We start from the raw sequence: 25245 nt of genomic DNA on the forward strand, positions 1-25245 counted from the left end.
CCTGTTTAGCAATACAAAGTAATTAGTGTTTTGTGCTAAAGGTAGAGTTCTAGACCTAGGACAAAGAGACTAAATTAATCATAGGACCGTCAGTGGATATCTTGCTCTTACTAGGACATTTCTTAGGGACAATCTGATAAACCTTCCATAACAAAAATTGGCATGACAAAAATAAAAGAAAAGTGTATATGTTTGTGGCCTATTGCCTTGTTATTCATGGTAGGCGAGGGAGGTCTATACCTTTCCCAGACCAATGCCTTGTGTAGCAAGGAATAGCCATACCGCGGGTGTGCAAACATACTCTTGAAGAAAGCCCTATCCAAAAAGAAGAAGAAGAAAAAAAAGGGACAAAAAGGCACCAAGAGAAATGCTTGTTTAATCCAGGATGGTCGCCATTGTGCTTAAAATATTAAACCTTAACACTAAGCAATATCAAGAGTCTGAACATGTTAGATTTATTAGTGTTGAACCGACATCTTTGACTTAGCATAGGCTCAGTATACTACTTGATAGTCCCTCAATTAACTATTGTCTTTTGTCTTCTAGGAAAAGAACAATACATTTGGCATAAAACATTCTTTACTTTAGTTAGTTGCAGAAGCAGCAGGTAGTAATTATTAAGGCTTGAACAAACCTATTCAATCTCTACACTGCTTCAATGTTTCCTTCCTCTAGCTAATTGGACGTTTATTGCCATGTCTTATTCAGTAAAATTGCTTGTTTTCTTATTGTCTGTCTCACAGTACTTTTTCTTTCAAAAAAAAAAAGAAAAAAAAAGAACACACAAACCACCTATCGTTTTGCTTGCAGAGCAGGTACACACTGGAGATGCTACTCTTCCTTGGCATCTACCCGCTCGAGGACGTGCACAAAATAGGAAGGGGAGAATGTTGCGTGACGAGTGGTGATTGTTGAGATATCGAGCTCTAGTGAGGCGGTGGACACTGATGACCCGCCTGGGGGATAGGCCCCGCACTTACACCACTGGCATGGTTGGTGAGATCTTGGGTGATATGCGGCCAGTGGGATGATAGGCTGTGTGACAGCCACTCTAGAGACTGGCATAGTTATAGCGCCAGCTCATTTAGTCGGGTTCACACTATAGAGAACCCGTGTATGTATTGGTTGAGTACCTTTCATATTATTGTGTACTCTTATCTTTATATATGGTGTGTTGAGTGTTGAGTAGAGAAGAAGAAGATTTTCAGCCTCTCACCTTGTGTGTTCTCTATTAGGGTTTTGTGAGTGTGTGTGTGTGCTTGCAAGAGCTCAAGCTCTCTTCCCCCCTGCATCTTTTCATGGTATCAGAGCCTGGTTCGTGCTAAGGGCTGAGCTGCAAGCAAGAGAACCACAGGAAGCGGTACGAGGGTAAGAGCTGCAACTACTCTTCCCTATTGTGTTGGTGACTACACCCTTGTCGGGAGCTCTACGGGAGGCACCGGCAAACGATCTCCGATTGAGGAGCTTTCTTCGCGGGAGTGAAGCTACAGGGCAACTATACAGTCCTTCGGACTCAGATTTCCGGGCCGAAAACGCGTTTCGGGCGCGTCTGGACCTCCGTTTTTCAGAAAGCAGGCGATTTCGAGCACTGCGGGTAAGTCATCGATTCTCTGCAGAACTCTGTTTTAAGAACTGCAGGAAGACAGATTGACTGTGCAGACACTGTGGGTGCTGCAAAGAGGTCTACAGTTGCCATTGGGTGTATGTATATGCATTGAAGTCACTGGTTGTGACATTTGAGAGTACTACAGTACCGCTGTGCAGAAAATACAGCATTTGTGCAGGAAAAACCAGAGTGCAGGTTCTGGTAAAATTGTGTGTTTGGCAAGATGTCTAATGATGGCATAACACAGATTGTGGCTGAGAAGCTGGATAAGAATAACTTCCATGCTTGGAGGTTCAGATTAACGAATTTCCTGATGGGAAAAGGTTATTGGGACTACATAGAAGGTGAGCATGAAGAGGCACCGGAGATACCGGATATAAATCCGACTGCTGCAGATGTGAAAGAGTTTAAAGATTGGAACCAAGGAGCCAGGAAAGTAATGTATTGGCTTTCCATTAGTATACAGGACACCATGATTGGGCACATTCAGGATGCCAAGTCCCCCAAGGAGGCGTGGGACACCTTGGTAAAGCTGTATGAAACAAATACCAAGGCACGTAAGATACAGTTGAAGAATGAACTTCATACTGTGGAGAAAAAGAGCATGTCTGTGAATGACTATGCGTTGAAGATAAAGGGTATTGTGGAATCCCTTGCATCTATTGGTGTGTCAGTAGATGATGATGACAAGGTGGAAGTCTGTCTACGTGGTCTCGGGCCACAATACAAGGCGTTCAAGACGTCTATTCAGACTCGGGAAAACATTCCCAACTTTACAGATTTGGTGTCTATGCTGATCATCGAAGAGAAGAGCTTGGGTGAAGACCAACAGTCTTCACAAAGTAAAAACAGTTCAGAGCAGCAGGCTTTCTACACGAGTTCAGGAAGAGGACGTGGTAGAGGAGGCCGTGGACGCGGTCAAGGAGGTGGCCGAACAGGTAATCAGAATTATGGCCAGCAGCAGCAGCAGCAACAACAGTCCCAAAATCAACAACAACAACAACAACACGCAGGTGGAAGAGGCAAATTCAGAGGCAGGGGGAGCCAAAGAGGCCGTGGAAATTGGCAAAGGCAATATAATGATGCACGTGAATGCTATTATTGTGGTAAGCCTGGACATGTGCAGTCAGAATGTTATAAGAAGCAGGCTGACATACAAAATGGGAAAGTGCAGCAAAACAACTATGCATCCTCAAGCAGAAATAATGAGGATAATGAGAGGTTGTTTGTTATGCAGCATGTTGTGAATGCCATGTCTGAAAATGCTGATGCAGCACAAAAGGATAATGTATGGTATGTGGATTCAGGCGCTTCGAACCACATGACGAGTCATGGGGAGTGGTTCAAGGAGATGAAGAACCCGGAAAGACCAGGTTTTGTGGAAACAGGGGATGACACTGCTCATCCAATTGCCCACGTTGGAGATGTGCCATTATCTATGCAGGATGGCAAAGTGAAGTACCTTGCAGATGTACTTCATGTACCGAACATAACAAAGAATCTGGTTTCAGTTGGCCAGATGATTGAGCAGGGGTTGCAGGTTCGGTTTAACCCTGATGGGTGTTATGTTGAAGATTTCAAAGACAAGTGCAGGTTGGTTGCAAAAGGCAACAGAGTGGGCAGAATGTTTACGTTGGATGTAGACATGCCTGAAATGAGTGCTGCAATGTTTGCAAATGGTTCAGGAGTTGTTGCAGACACAGACATATGGCATAAAAGAATTGGACATGTGAATGTTCAGAGATTGAAGTCTATGCAGACAAAAGGAATTGTGACAGGGCTACCAAAATTTAAAGTGGAAGGTATGCAGAAAATATGTGAAGCATGCCAATTTGGGAAGCAAACAAAGCATGTGTTTCCACGTAACAAATATGTGAGCAGAAATGCACTAGATGTTGTGCATTCAGATGTATGGGGTCCTACGAAGACCGTGTCTATGGGAGGCTGCAGGTACTATGTCACTTTCATTGATGACCACACAAGGAAAGTGTGGGTATATTTCATGAAGGAGAAGAGTGAGGTGTTCACTCACTTTCAGAACTTCAGGTTTTTGGTTGAAAAGCAAACAGGAAAATATGTAAAGTGCCTAAGGTCAGATGGAGGGGGAGAGTACTTCTCCAATGAGTTCTCTGAATTCTTGAAGAAGAATGGTATTCGGAGACAGTTCACATGCAGATATACTCCGCAGCAAAATGGAGTTGCTGAGCGGAAAAACAGGCACATTGCTGAGATTGCGCGAGCATTGATGGAAGAGAAGAATATGCCGCATTGCTATTGGGCTGAGGCTGTTTCTACAGCAGTATACATCATGAACAGGACTCCAACTGCAGCCATACATGATGTAACTCCAGAGGAGAGGTTTACTGGCAGAAAACCAGATTTGTCTCATCTGAAAGTTTTTGGATGCATTGCATATGTGCATGTGCCAGATGAGCTGAGAACTAAGCTGGATCCGAAAGCTGAAAAATGTGTGTTTATTGGATATTCCCTTGAGCAAAAGGGATACAGGTGTTATAACCCTGCTACACGTGAGTTGAGGGTAAGCAGGGATGTTGTCTTTGATGAGATGAGCAGCTGGTATGCTGCTGAAAAAGAAGCTATTGGGGCTGATGTGAGTGGAAGTGTGGTTGCACAGAATGCAGGTCAGCAATCACAGTCTTTGAGTGGACCAGGAGAGTCCTCATCTAGTGGGTCTGTTGATAGACCATGGAGTGGCAGGCTGCGTCATAATACCAGTCCTGCAAATGTGATTAGTACATCACGTAAAGGAAAAGAGAAAGTGGTTGAGCCCCTTGGTATGCCTGACATTTCTGCAGGGCATTCTCATGTTGATGGAGAGTCTAGTGGCTCGGATATGAGCCTTGATGAGGAGCTTGGGATCCCAGCTATGAGAACACCTGGTGTAAAGAAGGCTATGGAAGCCATGAATGAAAAGCTGCGAAGATCAGGGAGAGTGAAGAACCCTGTGCAGAGATTTACATATGATGGTTATGTGGCACATCACTATGCATATATGGCAAAGGTTGTGCAGGTTGTTGAACCCACATGCATTGATGAGGCTGTTGGAAATGTGAATTGGGAGAAAGCTATGGATGAGGAGATGGATGCACTATATGGAAATGAAACTTGGGATTTAGTGCAATTGCCAGAAGGCAAGAAAGCCATTGGATGCAAGTGGGTGTACAAAGTTAAACATAACAGTGATGGAAGCATAAACAGGTACAAGGCTAGATTGGTAGCCAAAGGATATGCGCAGACATATGGGATTGATTATGAGGAAACTTTCAGCCCAGTTGCCAAGATGGCAACGGTGAGAGTTGTGATAGCAGTGGCTGCGTCAAAGCAATGGTCTTTACATCAGATGGATGTAAAGAATGCATTCTTGCATGGGGATTTGCAAGAAGAGGTGTATATGTTGCAGCCACCTGGTTATGAGGATGTGGGTCACCCCGAGCATGTTTGCAGGTTGAAGAAAGCCTTGTATGGCTTAAAGCAAGCACCAAGAGCATGGTCTGACAAGATTTCTGAATATCTTGTCACTATTGGCTTTCATGTAGCCAATGCAGATTTCTCATTGTATGTGAGACATGGTGATAGAGGAGTTGTGCTTGTCGTCATCTATGTAGATGACTTGATCATTACGGGGGACCATGATGCAGAGATCTTTGATGTAAAGATCTTGCTTAGACAGAAGTTCGAGATGAAGGATCTGGGGGAGCTCAGATATTTCTTGGGCATTGAGGTGATTAGGTCACCACATGGTATTGGATTACTGCAGAGACAGTATGGCTTGGACATGTTGTCCAAGTATGGTATGACAGGCTGTAAGCCTATTTCTGTGCCATTGGATCAGAATGGCAAGTTGAGTGCAGATTCGGGAGAGATCTTGGAGGATCCTACTATGTACAGGAGCATAGTAGGAAGTTTGATCTACATGACGATCACCAGACCAGATTTGAGCTATGCTGTTGGGTTGGTGAGTCAGTTTATGCAGGTTCCACGGAAACCGCATTTAGATGCAGTGAGACGCATACTGAGGTATGTGAGGTCTACTTTGCATTGTGGACTATTCTATGAGACTGGGACAGAGATATGTGTACATGGGTACACAGATGCTGATTGGGCTGGTAGTATCTCAGATAGAAGATCTACCAGCGGATTCATGTTTTCTTTGGGGAGTGCTGCTGTGACTTGGAGCAGCAAGAAGCAGCCTACGGTTGCTCTATCGAGTACGGAGGCCGAGTACAGAGGAGCTGCTATGGCAGCATGTGAGGTAGCTTGGTTGAGAAAGCTACTTGCAGATTTGGGTCTATCTGTGGATAGACAAGTTGTCATTTTCTGTGACAACATTAGCAGTATACAGTTGGCCAGGAACCCAGTCTTTCATGCTCGTACGAAGCACATAGAGGTCCACTACCACTTCGTCAGAGAGAAGGTCTTGGCAGGAGACCTTGACCTTGTTTATGTCAGCACAGAGGATCAGGTCGCTGACATCTTCACCAAAGCATTGGGTACAGAGAAGCTCCGCAGATTTAGGGCTTCGCTTGGTGTACATGAGATGGAGTTGAGCTCGAGGGGGAGTGTTGAGATATCGAGCTCTAGTGAGGCGGTGGACACTGATGACCCGCCTGGGGGATAGGCCCCGCACTTACACCACTGGCATGGTTGGTGAGATCTTGGGTGATATGCGGCCAGTGGGATGATAGGCTGTGTGACAGCCACTCTAGAGACTGGCATAGTTATAGCGCCAGCTCATTTAGTCGGGTTCACACTATAGAGAACCCGTGTATGTATTGGTTGAGTACCTTTCATATTATTGTGTACTCTTATCTTTATATATGGTGTGTTGAGTGTTGAGTAGAGAAGAAGAAGATTTTCAGCCTCTCACCTTGTGTGTTCTCTATTAGGGTTTTGTGAGTGTGTGTGTGTGCTTGCAAGAGCTCAAGCTCTCTTCCCCCCTGCATCTTTTCAGTGATCAATGCAAGGATGCAACACAAAGATGGAAGCAGGAAAACAAGAGACTTGACATTCTTATTTAGGGCTCTTGTAGAGAGTTCCAAGTTGTAGATGACAAGAGTTCCAAGTTGTAGGTGAGTGTGGGAGTGGGCTTGAGAATAATCCCACATGGGAAGTTTTGGGAGTTTTAGGAGTTTTAGTATAAAAAGTGGCTCATTTGAGAGCTTAGGGACACATTGGGCTACACTCATGCTTGAGCTCTCTTGAGACTAGCTCTCCCTCTTGTTCATAGAGGTGCAAGCTCTTCTCTCTCCCCATCTACACTATTGTATGAGCAATGCTCTTCTATTTCAATGCAATGAGATGATGTTTGTCTCTCTTCTCATCTCTATTCTCTAGTGTTCATGCTTCTTTGTTGATGCTTGTGGATTCTCTATTAGGCTTTGTGTGGTAGTGGATTCAAGCTTAAGCTTCTCCATAGCTTGTAGCTTATCCATGGGCAAGGCATTGCTTGAGTAGTGAATGAGAATGCATGCTTATTTCAAGTTCCATTAAGCTTCAAGGTTTGTGTGCATGCTAGGGAAGTAAGTGCTTGAGAATGAAGTATGCTTTGAGCTTGTGTATGCATTAGCTTAGCTTTCTTCTTGTATTGGATGCATGAATGAGTGGGATGATGAGTGGGATGATGAGTGAATGAGTGGGATGATGAGCGAATGAGTTATGGCAAGATTGAGCTTGTGTGTGTAAAGTCTATGTCAAGGTAGTAGTGTTCATAGCATTCTCTCCATTTGTGGATAAGCTTCCGTGCACCGGTCGGGTTGAATCCCTAGCTCCGAAAGGGATGCAAATCCTATTAGATTGAGCTACACACGGATCATACTACTCATGCTACAAGTGAGAGAGTCTTCCGTCTCTCCAGTTGGCTTCCTAGTCTGCCCTATGAGGGCAATGCATTTGAGTTGGGGTCCTTGGTCACCCCACCCCCATTGCTAAAAACATTATTAAAATGCTTGAAGACCCTTATTCTGTTTCCTTCCTCTCTCAGAGGATTTTCTCGGGTTACTAGGATCATGCAAGGTAGGGATTCCATCCTTACATTGCTTGACTTTCAGCATTTTGAACATCTCAAGAGTGGGAAGGTCAGCTTTCCCAGCCCACCAATCCCTAAAGAATAGGAGGGCCTGCTTCTAGGCCTGCTTCTAGGATAACTCCTTCTCTCTCCTAATTTCATCCCTAGTACTAAGGACATAGCAGAGCACAATTCAAGGTGAACAATAGAAAGATTCGAAAACGACTAGAGCCAAAGACCTTAGTAGATCCCGATGGGGATGTTGATGGTATATTGCTCAGTTAATGGGGATTCTAAATTTTGTGAATTTTGAAGCTACTTCAAGTATGTTAATTTTTAAAGTCCTTGCCCTCAAAAAATTGTTCAAAGCAATGTATTTTTGTATTGTAACAACTTTGAATTTAGAATTCTTGTTAGATTTTAATATAATATAGCTCAACAAGTCAATTCTGTGTAGGTACTAGGGTTCCTACTCCAAAATGGTTTAGTGGCACACAGAATTACAGCACATGGTTTTTTTATGTCGATGGTTTTGGAGTCCATCCAAAATAGTATATAAAGACCAGTCCTAAGGGAATTAAGAATATAATATCTTACAACTTATAAGCTCTATACAAAAGCTGCCCATGGATGCAAATTCTTCTAATGAGAGGACTGTTCCTAGCAAGGTTGCTAGGCTAGCTATTTTAGCTGTTTCTTCTGAGATGATGACTCCTATTCCTCTATTGGGGATACAGATGATCAACCTATCCAGATATCCGAAAGCTTCGAAAAAGACCTTGAAGATGTAGACAAGTTGATAGATGAAGCCAAAGAGGTGCATCAAAGAATTCTTCAGATGAACAACCCAGAGAAGGAGACTAAGGAAAAATTTATCGTGTAGAATTAGATAGGTCTTGTATCGAGGGACTTAGGCCCAATAGAAGTCATTGTAAGACTTGTATTGAACTATTGTATCTTAGCAATGACTAATGTGATGAAGAATTTCTACATGGACATATGCCTACAAACATATGCCTACAAAGTACTCATAACCATTTTGAAGCAAACGTCTTTAACCAAAGATAAGTTATGAGAATAAAAATTCTCAACAATCTATTTTATTATGGCAAAGCACACTACTCATAAAATACAAAAATGAGTAGGGCTCAATAAAAATACAAAATATACAAAAATGAGCCGATCTCAATAAAAATACAGAATCTTTATTACAACGCTTTGGCTCTGGACATATACAAAATGCCTCTAAGCGGTTTCGGGCTCTGTAGCCTCAGCCGCCTTGGCCTCCTCCTTTGACTCAGCCTTCGGCTCTTTCTCCTTTGTTGTTGGCACCTTGCGCCTGCCTTGTCCTTACCCTTACTTGCAAATGGAAGCTTCCTCTTTGCCTTGCCCTTGCTTCCCTTCTCAGGGACTCCTTGTTTAAAGCTGAAATGCTTAATAGGAGAACGAAACGGTATCTTTTTTCTCTTCTTTGATGCACTAGTGCGCCAGCAACAACTGGTGGAAGTGGCGAGTCAGGGTTCCTCAAGCGTAATTGCATTGTTGAGGATAATGCTTATTGCATTGTTGAGGATAATGCTTATTGCATTGTTGAGGATAATGCTTATTGCCTTTTCCCGCACACTCCACAGCCACAACTCATATGAGCGAACAAACTGCAGAACAACATAAAAGTCAATTAGAATAATGCGGGATCTCTCATGAAATGAACATAGAGAAATTATATTACAATGACACAAGAAACTTACATAGATGTCAAAATTAGTGCATTTGGAAAGGAGAAACTTCCATACATTTGCGACTACGTGCCAGCCCTCACAAGAGTGCGAATCCTTTTGCATAGGAACAGGTTGGTTGAGAAATTTCCACTCTATATCCTTTTTTAATTCAGGACATAGAGTTTCAATAACTGTAACCGCCCTCTTACATGCCCTACACTCAAAGATATAAAGTAATAATGATTTACAATCAACAATTAGGAAGCAAGAAGAAAACAATATAAAGTATAATGACTTATAATTTAGATTGTTTGTGCATTCCAAGAAGGCTATTCATAAAAATTGTCTCGCATTTCACCACATTAATTAAACAGGCACAGTACCCTCTGAAATTGAGAAAGTAAACAAAAAATATAAGAAACCTAACACATACATCAAAAGCTTGAAATCCAAAGAAAATACATACTTCTCTACATATGGCAGCACAACAAAGCAGGTACCAGGACTAACTCCCTAGAAATAAGGAGCAAGGTCCTCTTCAGACCTCGATGGGTCAATTAGGATAGTTGATATTAAAGGATCACAAATATATACTTGCTTTGCCTGGTCTAACAAAAGCTCTTTCAAACAGTGCCCTACAGATTGAATTAAAAACATTAGGAAAGGGAAGAATAAATCAAAATAAGGAAGAATTAAAAAAAAGGTGAAGAGTACATACCTTAAACAAATAAGCACAATACTATCTCATTGATCTCTCTATTCTTTTCAACAAGCATATAAACATCCATTGGAGCGATATGGGGGTAGTCTCTTTCATTATTCTCTCCCTCCAACTTCAGAAGGTTTTCTGCCGATTCATCCCTAACCACATTCTCTTCTAAAATAGTATCCTTTCCCTTCAAATCTGCCCCCTTTACTAGCCTCTTCCTCCTTTGTGGACTTGGTGTTGTAACCTCTTCAATAACCACCTTGTAACCTCTTCAATAACCACCTTGTCGGCAGCCCTCTTCCTCTTCAAAAAGCAAGAGGAATGGAGAGGATTTCTGTTGCCTTCCTATCCCTGAATGGCAGAGGTTGCATGAACTTATCATACCTATACCTAAATCTGCTACTACTATCATGTCCTTGTCCATTAGTGTGACCCTCTTGGCATGGACAACACCACAAATGTTACTATCATTCAAGAAGTCTACAAGGAAGTCCTCGCATGCCTCTTAAAGACATGCAGCGGGAGTACTCTGCCATTTTTCAACGGCACTACTCTCCCATTTAAAGTAACCTTTCACCTTTATTCTATCACTAATGGATCTGACAATCCTTAAGATGGGAGCTTTGGGGATGAAGAGATTCACAGCCGCCTGCACCTTCCTTATCTCCGCAAATAGTTTCCTTTGCCTCTGCAAAGCAATCTGGGCCTTGGAAATATTCTTGCTGGTGTTGGGTTTGACCTCAGGAAGCACAGGTTCGCTTGCAAGGTCCTTTGAAACGTCTTCTTGAAGATCTAGAATGAGCGCTAGATTTGTTGGTGCTGGCACACTGGCACTACTCGAACTCTATTGACACTCTGTTTCGTGCAGGCCAAAAGAGAAGGCAAAATTAGTAGCCAAAAATCACTCGAAAACCATCCACCATCCGATATGGTGAATCCAAATGTGCACCAATATAAATATCACGCGGTGAATGAAACAAAAATGTGGCAATAATGTGCAGACAAATTAACCCAACCATCCACGGAGTGATATGATGATTCCAAAGTTGGAGAATGGCCATATCGCACCGTGAGTGAAGAGAGTGAAAGGCAAGAGGAAGAGAGCAAAAAACCTACAAGGGCTGGGATAGAAGGCGATTTTCCATGTGGATGGAAGGATTGAGTTGTCTGTCAAGCTGCACCAGAGCAAAGGAATTGACGTAGAAAAAAAGCGTGAAAAAAAATTCCTTTCTATAATAAGCACATTAAATTTAAAAAAAGCTTGAAAATTTAATGAAAATTGCATAAAAGCTCGAAACGCAAAGCTCACAAAATAATTGCACTCATCTCTAGACATAAGCACTAGTTTTTGTCTCGGCTTTGGGCCATAGATGATAATATGGTGCAACATTGGATTTGTGCAAACAGGCCAAAAAAGAATGAAGAAAAGGAGAATAAGACCTTGCAGCAATAAAAAATGAATTTTTGATGAAGAAGAGATAACCATTAACATGTTGGTTGATACCGAGTCCTTAATTTAATATTTATATTACTAAAATTCAATATTAATGAACTTGTCATTGTGATGATAATAATGCATAATTCAATTCCCAGGAGTAAAACTAAAATTAATTATTTTTATATGTAAATATTAAATATGTATAAGAGTTTCGTGGTATAAAAATGTTATTACACAGTTATCAAGCTATAAATAGCATTAAATGTACTTACATTCCTTAAGAGTTTCGTGGTATAAAAATGTTATTACACAGTTATCAAGCTATAAATAGCATTAAATGTACTTACATTCCTTAATATAATTCTCTATCATAATAGATTCACACATAACTCAATAACAAGAAACGCTCAAAAAATTATTCATCTCAACTAACAAGTATGAATTATTCATCTCAACTAACAAGTATGAATTTCAAAAAAATAACAACCAAAAATTAAACTTATCAACTTTTTGGGTTTTTCCTTTTTAACTAGGGTATCACTTTGTTTTTAACTTATTGTCTCTTTACTTTTTAACTAGGGTTCTACAGACATATCTTCTTTCTCCTTGGTTAGAGATTTTTCTTCCTCCTTTCCTAATTTTCTTTTATAACTGTTGCTTATGGAGATCTTCTCTTGTAAAAGCGTTGATGGCGCCAAAGACACTGGTTTCTAGGTTTGTGTGCAATTCTTCCTCCTTTTCTCTTTGTATTGAGGAAGGGCATGGCCTTCAAGCTCTCCATAGCTACATTCTCCAAGGTAAGAATTTTTTTTTTAAAATGCCCTATGGGCAAGCCGCACCGATGCGGCCTACAACACCATATTAGTGAATTTGGGAATTTCCCGATTCCCATTTTTGAATACTTAAAAAAGGGGACATGGATAACATGTTTATAAGTTTCTCAAAACCCTATCATATGACCTATTGTTGGAAAGCGCTTGAAAAATAGAATCTAAAGAGCTATAAAGCGCTCATTTTGGATTAGTGGTGTTCAAGTTATGGTTAATCCAAACTTGTGACCACGTGTCCCAAACTTGTGGGAAATTTCTATATTCCCCAATATGTTCTACCCAGACGGCATTTTTTTTTATTTTCTAGACTTGGAGAAATTAGCCATGGAGTATGAGATAGAGATGTGGCCTTGGAGAAAGTAGCCATGGAGTATGGACCAAGTCAGTCATGTGGTGGAAAGTCAAGATAGAGAAGATGTTGGGGGTGAGGTGGAGATCAGTGAAGTGCTTAATGAAAATGCCACACAATGTCAACATGAGGTAGAAAATGAGCTCATGCCGCACAAGGTAAATCTTGCATTAGTGCCGTACGTAGTTTGTCCGGATATCCCAGTGATGAGGGGCATGAAGCAAACTTGTACCTTGCCCAAGGGGAGGACATCATGAAAAAAACAAGGTTATTCAATTGCCATGAATGTCCTCCAATTCCGTTATGCAAGCTATTACCATATGCCAAAGTGAGGGTCCTTTGGGAAGATCTTTCGGGACTGAAAGGGAATTTGGGAAGGAGGGATATGTCCCTGAAAAAGGAGCATTCATTGTGTCCTTATGGACTTGCTCCCATGAGGAAACCATGGTCACATATGTGGTAAAGTCTTCTTGGAATCCCCTCTGGCGGCAAGATATTAATAGGGAGTTTGAGGATGAGCTCCCTCGATTTTCGGCCCTCTTAGTTTTCTCCAATCACATGTTTTATGTATGAAGGGACGGAAATCACCAACTGGCTGAATGGATTGTGGCAATCAATGATGAGATGTTCTCAATGACAAAGGAGAACTACTATCAAGTCCTTTGCATGATCATTGATTCATGTAAGGGATTGCATTGTTCTCAAGTTTGTAATGCATGAACTTGTATCTTTTTTCCCTATAATTAACATGAATCAAATGTAAACAAATAATGGGAACTGACATGTTGTGTTGTCTCAATCGTCTCAATACAAATGGCTTGGTTCCCACTACCTTATGGTGGCTAATCAGTCATCGTACATGCATGACTTGCTCGAAAGGGATCCGAGGCTCATCATGGATATTAGGAAGAAGTACACCAAGGGTGGTGATCCTTGGTATCCATTGACACACGAAGATATTTAGCAAAGCTTGTTTACAATGTAAGTACTTTGCAAATCACTGTTTGACTATCCATGCTTCTCCTTCATGTGATTTTTTAACCACCTAACCAATTGCTATGATCACATAGGTTCAAATGACAACTACTTTGAATAAGCCTGAAGCTTGATTAAAAAAGGGCAACAATAAGCAAAGAAGAGCTGCAAAAGGAGGAGAAGGAGGTAGAGTCCCTTGCATCACGTTATGGTGACTGGATTGGCAAGGTATGGCTATTCTTTGGCTAGTGAGGTATTTCGTTGTTTACAATTCAAAACTAACTCTCATATTTGTCAAACCATCCAAAATATTCTCAATATCATCAATCCTCGACTTGGGGATGCATGTCACGACAAAGTATTATCATCAAAACGGGATTGCGAGAGCTTTACAAAACTTGATAAATTGAATCTCCTTGCAATATGTGAAGCCCCTATGGAAGCAAAGGTGTTATGGTTGTCTCTACTGGAGGAAAGTAGGGCTACTAAAGCTATGTATCACCTTGCTCATGGTGATCATTTGTATAGACAATGAGTGCTTTTGTCCTCAACTTGTTTCTACTGGAGGAAAGTAGGGCTACTAAAGCTATGTATCACCTTGCTCATGGTGATCATTTGTATAGACAATGAGTGCTTTTGTCCTCAACTTGTTTCTCGTATGAATTGATCATTGTGGATAATGTGCTAATCTTTTGTTCTCTTGTAGTTGGATACACAGGGAAGTCTTGCTCGAGAATATCTTGCATTTGGCAAGAGACATTTTGAGGGACTTTGTTGATATTCCAGGGGGCTTGGTGTTACCTCTAGATTTGTCCTTGTCGAAAAATTATGAGGAAATCAAATTGAAGAGGAGAAAGGCCATGTCTCCTCTAGAAACACAGATGGAGGAAAAGGAGAAGGGAGTAACTAACAAGGCCAAGAAGAACAAAAAATTAGTGCAGTTGGCTGCTCTCCGAGATTGGTATTTAGGTAACTTCAATTCTCAACTATTTAGGTAACTTCAATTCTCAACTATTTAGACACTAGTACTTCAATTCTCAACTATTTAGACACTAGTGCTTCAATGTTTCAATACTGAACTATTGTGCATGCTATGTTATATGTGTGCTCTTTCTCTAGGAATTTTTCGATTTTGAAGGAGAGAGGATATATTTCATCAATCCTACTGAACGGCTAGGAAGTGGACAGATGTTGCAGAGGAGGCTACTTGTATGTACCCTCAAGAGATGGAAAATCTCACAGAGTGGGAAATAGCAAATTATCCTCAGTGTCTCAACATGGCAAAGGGACACATTTTAGCACAAAGAAAAAGAACTTTTTTGAGGCCAAGGAGCAAAAAGGTGAGTGTGGATAATATAGTGTTGATCAGATTATGTTGATTTTATGTTTATTACCTTGTGCACATGACCACGCTTTATTTTACAAGGCCACTGAGGCTTTCATATAATACTATTGTATGCCACGCAGAGTGTGAGGCCTTGAAAGGCTTATGTGGTTGTTGTCTTAGTTTTAAAAATCCTTTGAGTTTACAAGGGACATTGTGTCCATTTTTTCTTGATTTGTAAACCTTCCTTGCCTGTTTTTGGTTTAAGGCAAGGGTCCAATAAATTGACCAATTTTACATGAGCCATGTGATGTGTATGACATGCAAGATGTGTGGGAAGAAGAGCCATCACAACCATTTGGTATGCATGTCTCGATTGCCTTTCAATCTATGCGTTGTGTTGTAACAATCTTTAAGAATTCTATTCCTTTGCGTTATGTGTCTACATTTTTTGTGTAGGTGGGCGTGACAGGCCACATGTCAAGGAATCCATGTTCGCTATGGCATTTCAATCTATGCGTTGTGTTGTAACAATCTGACAGGCCACATGTCAAGGAATCCATGTTCACTATGGCATTTCACTGGCAGCTTCCACTCTATCAGATTCTGGAGTGCTTCTTGTGATGGCCTCAATAGGAGGAAACAATCCCAGCCTCTTTACAAATGTATACCTTCTATTACTTTGTTTCTTCATGTCCCTTGCATTGAATAGGAGAAACCATTGGTTGGGTGGAGCACTATTGTCGTGTCTCTTACTTGGAGATATCGAGCAGAGTTCTTATGATGCATCCCTCCCCATATGGCTTTTACAAGACCTCAAGACTATGCACTAACTTGGTAATTTCTTCATCGTGGGACACTATTTTGCATAGTCAACATTGCATGATTGGAAAATGTTTTAATGTCTTCTTGTGTCCTTTGTAGTATTGTACCTCCATGATGTTCGTTGCACGGAGGTGTGGGATGGTTGCACCTTTGTTTCGCGCGAGGAGAGCGTGCCTCGCTTGGAGGCTTTGGGCATGAAGCCTAAGGATTCTATACTCTATCATCACTTGCCATCCGATGTGAGGGCTAGATTGTTGAAAAACGAGTGATGCTAGAGAGCCAAGTCACCTAGCCAAGTCATCCCACATGAGCTATCATAGCTTTGTTGTACTTTACTCATATAAAAGGAGGACATTTGAAGCATTGGAATACAAGCACAACTTCTCAAGTCTTTTTATGAGTACAAGTTTCCATCTTGTTACCTAACTAAACTTGAGTCTAAACTTAATTAGCACACACTCATCACCACCATGAGTATTGTTCATTTTTATCCACCTTAGATTAGTGTTATAATTAGATTAGGATTAGGATCTAATTAGATAGTTTATTATCATTAGGGATCTTGATCCATGAATATCAAATGGTATCAAAGCTTGGTTTAAGCTCCCCATTAGTTTAGCTTTAACTCATATTAGTATAATCTCTTTATTAATCACTTAATTAGCTACTAATATCATCTTATCCTTTCTTCCTCTTTGTGGCCTAAATCTCTAATCCTTAGCATTTCTTGTCCTCTCAACCATTAGCTAAGATCTTTTAGGATAATCTTGCTCAACCCTAGGCTAATACACAGTTAAGAGGAATCAGCGAATCTCCTCCTCTACAAACAGAAAATGACGCAGATCTGCCGATTGGTCTTTTCACCATTTCTCTGCCTACACAAAAAATTGGGCCAAGCCCTTCTAGCCCAAGGTAGGCAATGATATAAGCTTCAAATTGACCAAAGGACTTCTCTAATGGTAGAGTGTACCGGCCGGGGCAAGCAAAAAACCAAGTGGTAGAAACCCACGATTTTCACTCATTTTTTGAAGATTTGAGCTATTTATTTTATACAAGACTCTTGCTCTCATCTAGGGTAGGACCCTCATGCAAAAAGCCCTCTCAATGGTTTCTTCCACATGCCCAATTTCATTCTCCACTTTTTAGCTCTGTTAATCATAACAATTTACACTTAATCACTATCATTAGCAGTTAGCAAAAATTTAGCTTAATATAAGGAAAATTTAAAAAATTAGAGTGCTATTCCATTGTGGGAAACTCCTTGTTGCATCCAAATTCATCTCAACCACTTGCATTAGTGAAACTTAAGTGATTCTTTCACTACATTGAGTTTATCTCTAGCATATAGTTTGCAAATCACTTGTAAAAGGGTTAGACACTATGAGCACTAAAATCAAGGCTCAAGGTAAGACCCCCTTCCAATCATGGATCATGTAGAAGTTGTCTCAAGATTTAATGGTGATGGTTGTTTCATGGAAAATCAAGACCATGTACTTGCTTATGCGTAAGGGACTCTGGCACCTTATTGAGGATGAAGAAGTGGAGGTTGAGCGATGAAGTGGAGGCTGAGCCACTTCAAAACAACAAAGCATTGGGCCTCATCGCTCGCTCAAAATCTTGGTGATGATGTGATTAGTTATATTGATGGCATCAAGGATGCCAAGTTGGCATGGCAGGAACTCAACAAGATTTTCAGCACCGACTCAAGAGCTCAAAGATCAACCTTCTCATACAATTCTACAAGCTCAATAAGAAGGAGACAGAGACCATGGAACAACACATCAGTAAATTCAAAGGTATCAAACAAAAACTTAGTGCATTAAAGAAAGTCATTGAGGAAGATGAATCTATTACTGTATTGCTAAAAAGTGTTGACAAAGAACCTTATGAATCAATTGTTGCTACACTTCAAAATGTGCCCAACAATAAACTTCAAGATGTAGAATCATCTCTACTTGAACAAGAATCATCTCTACTTGAACAAGAATCCAAATTCAAAGATAAAGAATCATTCAAATCACATTCAAGTGAGCAAGCGCTATATACAAAGGGTGGGAGATTTCAAAGGACAAATCAATCAACATCTTTCCAAGATGCCATCACTGTGGAAAACTTGGCCATGCCAAGAATGAATGTCGCAATAAAGATAAACCAAAGCTTGTTTGTGACTATTGTGGAAAAATTGGTCACCTAGAAGAAGATTGCTATCAGGAAAAGAAGCAGGCAAACTACATCGAGGCCAAAGATGTCCCAGCTAAAGATGTGCTCTTCTAGAGAAAGAGCCATTGTACTTTTCACCCCTCTTGTCTCTACAAAAAGTGTGATTTAATCAGCCTCTGAGGCCATATGATGCACTCAAGCTGAAATTCATAGGCAAAGTAGCTATAATGCCAAAGTAGCCTAGCACAAGGGGAGAGAGAGGAAGAGTGAAAGCCTAAAAACTGTACCCAATCTAGCATCAAGGGGGGGTGTTTAAATGAGTGATGTCCAAGCCATCCAGAGTGATGAGACCAACTGACTTCCCACCAGTTTCACCATGAGTGAGTTTGCTTGTTAGTGGGAGGAGGTTCTTCCACTTAGGGAAATGTTTGAGATGGAATTATTCTAGATTTCTGGAGATCAGCCATGCCCAATCTTCAGAGGGGTAGAGAAAACTTCTCAACACCCATTTGGCTACCAATCTATTAGCTAGGTTGGACACGTCTTTGATACCAAGGCCCCCTTTATCAGTTTCCAGACATCACCATTCCCCCTTGACTTTAGGGACTTTCCTAATCCAAGGGTCCCCTCCCCATAGAGAATTCCTACATAACCTTGTGAATTGCAATAAATCAAATTTAGGAGTTCTCCCAACAGCTAAGAAAGTAGATGATATAAGGTATAATGAAGTGATTGATTACCATCTTCTGCCCCTCAAATTAAGATGCATTTTCTACCATCTAGCCAGTTTCCCTTCTACCTTATTTAAAACCCAACGGCATCTTTGCTTAAGGGTGACCTTGAAGCCCATAGGAATGCCCAACAATCTGAAGATCACTCCCTCTTCAAGGGAATTGCAACCAACTTGGATACCAGCCATTCAGGGGGGGGCTTATCAATTAGAGTCTTGATACCAGTAGAGACAATCTATGGCCTTACCAATATCCTCTTTGGAGAGATTATTTTCTAGCTCTTTAGCTAATGTGACTAGGATAGTTGGCTTTCTAGTCTGCCCTATGAGGGCAATGCATTTGAGTTGGTCACCCCACTCCCATTGCTAAAAACATTATTAAAATGCTTGAAGACCCTTATTATATTCCCTTCCTCAGAGGAGTTTCTTGGGTTACTAGAATCATGCAAGGTAGGGACTGCATCCTTACATTGCTTGACTTTCAGCATTTTGAACATCTCAAGAGTGGGAAGGTCAGCTTTCCCAGCCCACCAATCCCTAAAGAACAGGAGGGCCTGCTTCTAGGATAACTCCTCCTCTCTCCAAATTTCATCCCTAGTACTAAGGACATCTTTTTGAACAGCAAGGTCCTCCTTGTTGGCTATAGTGTTAAAACCCTAAGATCTCTCTAGATAATTATTATGCATAAACATGCATAAATTAGGCATAAACTCATCCACCCGCGACCACCCCCAAGCCTAAGGGATGCACACATGAATTAATGAAGTATATCATACCTTTACCTTGATGTCCCATACCATCAAGAGGTATAACCAGCTATAGTGTGAGATGGTAGGTGAGTAGTTATGATCTTCTACACAAGAGAACATAACATAACCTAGCCTTAAGATAACATCAAGAGACCATAGCCTAAGCCTCCCTTGAGTGTGCCTCATGACCCTATTATATAGGAGGGCCCTCAAGTGACTCTTGACTCTCCATCTCCCATGTGTGACCCTTGGATGCCTGACCCTAACCTTAACCCTTAAGGTTAGTCCTAACCCACGCTCCACTAGAGCGTGTTCCCATGCTCGCATGCTCACAAGCCTAATGTGGGTTAGCCTCCTAGTATATGCGCATATAATGTGCATATAACATACTTCCCCTCTCTCAAAACATTGCACTCTTGCAATGAAAAGAAGGAGAACTGCGCTCAACAATCTCAATCGACTCCCAAGTCGAATCCTCTATTTCCCTATCTTTCCACCTAATTTTAACCTCAGGGATTAGTCAACTCTACAAAGTTTCCTTTCCCTGAATTCAAGTACCTTATCAGGTTCATGTGGGATAGGATAATTCTTTGACTTCAACGAGTTCTTGAGGAGTAACTATGTTATCCTCACCTCCCAGTTTCCCTTTCAATCTATTGATATGAAAGACTGGATGAACTCTAACATGTGGAGGTAGTTTAAGTTCATACACACAACCATGCCAATCACATGTATCAATTGAAATGGACCACAATATCTAGGAGATAAATTCGAGCATTTTCCTTTTGACAAAGTCTGAAAATCTTTAGTAACTTTTAAATAAACCAATGCTCCTAGTTCAAAAGACCAAGTTGAGCATCCTCTACTAGCATAGAACCGTGCCCTATCCCTGAGCACTCCTAATAGAATCCCGAGCTTCGGTCAGCATTTCCTGCATATCACGCAAGAAATCCCTCGATTCATCAAGCTCGATGTCCTTAAGATCGACATCAATAGGTATCCTGGGTTGACACCCATACATAAGCATGAACGGACTAAAACCAATAGCCGTATGTTTAAAACTGTTTTAGGTAAATTCCATAATTTTTCCAATTTGATGCTTTTCCAGAGACATATACACGAAGCATATCCTCTACAATCTGATTCATATACTCTGTTTGCCCATCAGACTGAGGGGAATGATCAGAGGAATTGATACTCAAAGTAGTTTCCTCGTTGTAAACCATTCAGAATAAAGTAGAAAAACATGGCATTATAACAGCAAGAACCAGGTATCCATCGGCGACCCGACGTACCCACATCTGCACATAGAATTATCGGTGTCTCGAGTTTTCCATATCAACATAGAGAGACATCAACATCTCGATGAGTCACATATGTTCATCCCCGTAAACCATCAGGTTGACTGTATAAAACACTTAAAGGACGGAACTAGAGAAAGAAATGCCAACAAAGGAAGAATCCAAATTTCCTTAATCCGAACACAACAAGATAAACTTGTTTAACTCTAACGAAAGAGATTTCAACAAATGAATATGCCGACCAGATTACACTCATCAATACATGTAGGCTATAGATAAAAGAAGTTTATCTAGAGAATGCCTATACTATAACTTCAAGTGAAGTCAAAAAATGAGATTGTGTTTGAATGTTGAGGTCAACATGCCAAGTGATGTTCACAAGGCAATAATCTTGAGTCCAAATTATCCCATAAGATAATATATGTGAGGGATCTCTAACGTCCCATACCACCATGATACCACCCATACATACCTTATCAATTTGAAACTCCCTAGTATGCCATCTAGGAAATATGAATAAAATCCTGTATAAAAGGAATAAGATGGCCTTATCCTAGACTTTCACATACTAAAACCTGTCTCTATATACCTGAGACCACATCAAGGAATAACTCTTTTCGAGTACATCATTAGAAAAGAATTTTGAATTATTGGTGCCTTTCTAATGACAATTACCCAATAAGCACACTAAAGCTAGGGTAGAAAAATAACTCACCTAAATACATAAGCAACTAGGTATCCAAGTTGGAATATGTACAAGAGTACAAGCAATATACTCCAAAATTATGTGCAAAAAACGAAGGCAAATGCTACCTTCAAAGCACATGATATTATCCAAAAGATCAAAAGGTCCTTATAAAACCATGGATAAAAGCATAAAAGCTCCTCGAATCCATAAAAACCATAGTTGATCATAAAAATCAATGCATGCCATCTAATGGACATTAATCATGCCAAAAGAAGCATTAAAATTGGTGGCCAACTCATCAATCCGGAGTATATGAACGTGATGTCGCTCAAGAAAAACTCCAAAGTAAGCAAGTGAAAGCACGTCTCTAGCACTCATTAAAAAACCCCTAGACACAACTGATCTAGGTGAAACCTGATGAGTCCAAATAAAACTTGGAAAACATCTAATAAAATCCACCAAAACTAACCCATGATAGAATTTGTCTTAGGTTTAAGAAATTAAGCACAAACCACACTTAAACAAGTGCAAAATAAACTATCATGGAAAAGTGTCAAAGGTGAAACACACTTTGAATGCAAATTATAGCCATCATTGAAGAAATTAAGAAACATTTCCAAAAAGAATGGCTAAACAAAGATAAAAAATCATGAAAATATCGTTCAGAATTAATCTAAACAAAAATATCTACTAATACGAGGTATAATCGTATTAATGATATGCGAATAACTCGCATCTATCTAATGTCAGCACGAGAAAACATACTTCAATATTAATCCTCAAAAATATTAAATTCTCAAGAAAAAGAATTATCATGATTTTTTCCTAATTTTTTCTAATTTAATAGGGCCTCAAAATACGATAATTTTGAATTCCACCAAACCTATATTTTGAATTCCACCAAACCTATCTTATGGCATTCCAAACCTATATTTTTTCAAAAAAAATTGAGCAATTTTGTTTTGCCAAAATACCATTTATATTTTAAAAATATCAATTTTTAGGTTTTCTAAAAATAATTTCTAGAAAATTCCTATTTTTTTTAGAATTCTATTTTTCACGAAATTTCCAATTCCGCCTGACAATTCTCAAATCCAATGAAAATTTACATTTTTAATAGATTTTCTAAATTTTTGGGTCAAAAAATATATATTTTAAAGGAATTTGAATGGTCACAATTACCAGAATGGACACACCACATGCCAATCACCAATACCACATTTTTTCAAAAAATTAAAATAACCTTTGACTAATTTTTTGAAACTTTTAATTTACCCCGAACGCATTAGAATACAAACGGTCAAAAAATTTCGGAATCCCAATGGTTTTCCCGGAATACGGAAAGCCAACAACTTCGGGAAAATGAAAAGACAAAAAAATCGAAATGTAAAAGGTCAAAAGTTTCTGAAATCCAAAAGGTCAAAAGATTTTCCGAAATTCGAAAAGCCAAAAGGTTTCCCAGAAGATTTTCAGGAAATTTTCTTTTCTCAGATTTCAAATTCTCATTTTTTGGACTTTTTTTTCAAGTTTTTTTGGAATTAAAAAAACACTTTTTTTTTAATTTTAAAAAAAATAAAGTTTAATTCACCCGACAGCGCAGCACCCCCCCCGGGGGGTGTGCGTGCGAATTACAAAGAGGGAGAGAAGAGGATCTCTCTCTCCACTCTCCTCTCTCCTTCTTCTCGAATAAACTCCTCTCTCACCACCCCATCTCTTCTCTGTTAATCAGAGGATTAATACTTGATTAATCTTTTGATTAAAGAATTTAATTAAAGCAAGCTTAATCATAATTAAAAATTAATTATGATTAGTGTTTAATAAAATTCTGCCTTAAGAGGCGTTCTCACGGGCGGGAGGAAAATAGAAAAGAAATTCAGATTTGAGAGACGAAAAGGATCCCACACACATGGGAGAGCATTCCATACTGTCCCTACTGCATTTCAGTAGAAAATCGGCAAAAAATGGATAGAATATCTGCGACAAAAATGCATTAAAAATATATTTTTAACCATAAAAATGCTCTAAAATTTTTTAAAAAATTAGAAAAATTTTCATAAAAAATGTAGAAATTCAGGGAATCCATTCTACCAAAAATAATCGTAGTAAAATATGCAGTATCTTGATAAAAATTTCCATTAATGCTTATTTGAAACCATAAAAAATAGCATTAAACTCACGAAATTCCCCCGCAACATCGATTCATCCATTGAATAGTAGTAACATGCGTTCCAATTGCCATGTCAATGATCCACATGCAAATCATCATCAAAAATTAATAAAATAATATTTTTTATTTAGTAAATATTAAAATTTACTTCAAAAAATGCTAAAAATTACACTAAGAAAGAAAAAATAACAGCAATTGTTATGATTAAACATACATAAATCAGACATAAACTCATCCACTCGACCACCCCCGAGCCCAAGGGATGTACAAATGAATTATAATGAAGTACATCATACCTTTACCTTGATGTCCCATACCATCAAGAGGTATAACTCCAATCCAGCAACATTTTACTATAGTGTGAAATGGTAGGTGAGTACTTGTGACCCTCTACACAAGAGAATATGTAACATAACCTAGCCTCAAGATAACATCAAGAGACCATAGCCTAAGCCTCCCTTGAGTGTGCCCCATGCCCCTATTATATAGGAGGGCCCTCAAGTGACTCTTGACCCTCCATCTCCCATGTATGACCCTTGGATGCCTGACCCTAATCTTAACCCTTAAGGTTAGTCCTAACCCATGCTCCACTAGAGCTTGTTCCCATGCTCCCATGCTCACAAGCCTAATGTGGGTTAGCCTCCTAGTATATGCACACATAATGTGCTTATAACATATAGCTTCCAACTCTTTTCGCTTCAGACAAAGTAAGTCTCTTCTGTTTTTCCTGATTTTGGTTACCTCTTTCCTAATGCATATCAACAGGGCTTGGGTAGATTTGATGGCCAAACTCCATGCCCTTGCAAGGGTGAGACCACAGCTGAAGAATCAGTCTAGATTCTTTTGACTTCCTCCTGCACAATAGACATTTTGAATAGGGATGGTTATCCAACACTAATGTAATGGGGTAGTGGTCTGAGAGGCAAGTAGACACATCAGTTCTACATTCACATATGATGTAGGAGTTACCCAAGGTCTTACCAATGAATCCTCTGTCCAATCTGGCTTTCCTGGTCAAGTCCCCAAGGTCATAATTCTGCCACGTGCATTCACCAATATTCCCAACGTCACATAGCCCAAAGTGGTCAGTAGTGCTTTGCCAAGCTTGGAGCTCACCACCTTTAATGACTTGTCCCAAACCTCTGAGTCTGTTATTTTTGGATTCCACTGTATTGAAATCCCCCATTAGAATGATAGGTTTAGAAACACTTCTCAATGTACCCTAGGTTCTGATTCTAAGAGCTTGGGCACCTCCAGCATAAATACCAATGAAGGAGAAGGTGGACATTTCAAATGCAGCCCGCTGATCATATGTGTCAATCCTCAAATCCTTTAGTTCATTCTGATGGTCCACATGCATACCCATAGCCACTCCACATCCCTGACAATGAGCAGTGTAGATTCAGATGTGATCTTTAGAGATGCTGAGCAGCCTTTTAACAAGCTCATCCCCACTAACTTTGACTATAGTTAGATCTATGAAGTCAAATCTACCCTGTTTCCTTAGCCATTGTTTCACTAGTTGGACTTTTGTGAGGTCACACAGCCCCTTAACATTCAGAGTGGTGTATCACATTTACCTTTCTTCTGGGTGTTGACCTTTTTAGGTCCAACTTTGGAGGCAACTTGAGGTGTGGTGGATCCAACCTGA

The sequence above is a fragment of the Cibotium barometz genome, chromosome 35, assembly GCF_041138505.1.
Source record: "Cibotium barometz isolate CiBa-2024 chromosome 35, ASM4113850v1, whole genome shotgun sequence".
Lineage (NCBI taxonomy): Eukaryota > Viridiplantae > Streptophyta > Polypodiopsida > Cyatheales > Cibotiaceae > Cibotium > Cibotium barometz.